Genomic DNA, 2,581 nt, shown 5'->3' on the forward strand with positions numbered 1-2,581 from the left:
AATAGGCATGTTTGCATGATATATTAAAAAAAAACGAAAAAAAAATTGCCGCCGGTGGTGAGAATCGGAAGATCAGAAGATCTGCACGTTAACACTAAGCCAGATTTCTGCTTTGTTATATATATACAGTGATTTTTTTTATAAGAAGCAGATAACATTGTTATTTTTTGATGATGTATGATTGAGTATTTTCTTAATAGAAAAAAATAAAAAATTGTAAATGTAATGTGCATGTAGCTGTTGTTTCAGCATGAAGAAAAGTGAAAAAATGATAATAACACATTGATCACAAATCACAAAGTTTTTTGTTGTTCTTTAATATACCTGGTATACGATAATCTTTGTTTGTTATTTTATTGATTTTTTCTGATATGCTCGAACGTCGGTGAAGACACCCCCTGAGAGGAATGAGTTAGATTTCGCCGAGACGAAGCACAGGCTTGTGTTACGTTGATAGGGAGAAAACGACAGTTTTTATTTGTTACCATGGAATATCAAAGTTATATGCAATGAGAAAATGTACAATACAATCTGTTTTAGATTATATCTTTCTACTGCGTATGCATCGTAAAATTCTACTTAGTTGCATGAAAAATCATGTTAATTGCAGGTACAGGTAGGCCTAACGTTATACACAGTCGATGTCGGGAACAGATCCGATTTGATGAATTCACATTCAACTCAAATATAAAAAAAATGAATGCTATCGCCGAAACCTTTTGGACTAGAGATAGTCTTAAGTCTTCAAAGATCGCTTTTTTAATGAATAAGCAAAAAAAAAAGAACACGAAAAAATCACGATAGCTGCTCGCAACCCAGTGGTACCGCGGTTTCATCGGTTTTCGACGGCGAAAGACCAAAATAGATTTTTTACACACAATGTCAAACATATTCAATTCAAATCATTAATTATATGTTTCAGAAGCATGTTAATGATGTTTTTGTGCAATATTTCATGAATTTCATCTACTAAACGAAGCATGGTATCCACAAACGCTGTAAGATTTACATTGTAGCCTACATGTGCATAGGCCTACTGTTTCTTTTTGTCAAAGTGACGTTTAAATAATGAAATGTTTCAAGATAAAAAGTAGGCCTAACACTATTATTTTAAGCTATGTTAAGCTGTATATGAGTGCAAATTGCCATCATAATACCACAAATGAATGCGTATTCAATCCTTCAAAACGTCAGCTTGCAATGTCGAATCACCCGGGCTCATAGAGGACTAAAAAGTGACGTCATTGTAATGTTCGGGTTCAAATCGCCAAATTTATAAATGGTAATCAGAATAAAGAAATTAATCATTTATTTACTCACATCGCAATATTGTCATATCGCAACTGTTACAGGGAATTCTTATTACCTGGTATCGAGTTCTATGCCTGATTAATCTCGATATTAGTGCTGAAAATATCTGGTTTATTGATATTGTTCCGCTACTTTTGTTGAGTTTGAATTCGCAAATTCGAAGGGCGTCAGAACGCTTGTTTTCAACCGGAATCAACACCGTAGTGGTAAAGACCTTCCAAGTAATTTTTTGCATCGGGGGAACAGGGACATAAAAAGTTGATTTTCTCAAAAAGTAAGGAAAATAAAATACATTAATTTTGCTGGAACACTAAAAAAATCATTCTGATTTCGGAACAGTTGGAATCATGAAGATACCTCTAACAGTATTTTTATTATTATTAGTATATATTACGTAAGTAATTACAAGCTAACCGATACTTACATTATATATATCATTGGCTTCTTAGGTAAAATATGTGTTCTCGTTTAAATATCACATACAGTGTATACAGTGCCGCTTGAAACGTCATGATATACACGTGCATATCAAAAGATCTCCAGTACTTTTAAATGACATACATGTACGTATCAAATGACTAGTGAACGTTTCTGTCATAATTTGCCTGTCCCTGTGTTTTGGCTGAGGTGACCAAGATTGCATTTTACAGTCTCGAAATAGCAGTTGAGACTGCTTGTTTTACACATGTTCATGAATTTAACTGTCCAAAACAAATATATATAGATTTAATATCCCATGAAAAGTTACATAATATAAGGCCACGATCGAGCGCATCGTGGGTAGCGATAGGCCAAGGACGTCTCCAGGCAGGCGGTGTATGGGATTTGCAAATTATTTAGTCTAGGTGAAATAAATGAGTATTCTAATTACTGTTTTATGTAAATAATGAATGTACTTGCAATATTTCCAACGTTGGAAATTTTTATTTTGTTATGATTAATATCGATGCTGCTATCGATTGTGCGATGAGATGAAATGAGGAGGTTTTGCCGAGTCATCTCGGTTTTTCCTGTCTACACCAAAATAAAACTTGTATTGTAAGATAGTGACCGTGTATTCTGTTTATCCTGCATTTTTATCATTATGCATACAGAAGATGGTATTCAAAACGAAAGTAAATTGCCTGTTATTTACACGATTTCGCTCAAAACGAAACGCTTCTTTGATGATCAAGAAAAGATGCATTCACTAAACCGAATGAATGTGTACTCCTTTTGACTACCGTGGAAATATAAGCGACGTCATTCCGATGATTGTGACGTCACTGTT

Source organism: Argopecten irradians, chromosome 6 (genome assembly GCF_041381155.1).
Source record: "Argopecten irradians isolate NY chromosome 6, Ai_NY, whole genome shotgun sequence".
In the NCBI taxonomy this organism is placed as follows: domain Eukaryota; kingdom Metazoa; phylum Mollusca; class Bivalvia; order Pectinida; family Pectinidae; genus Argopecten; species Argopecten irradians.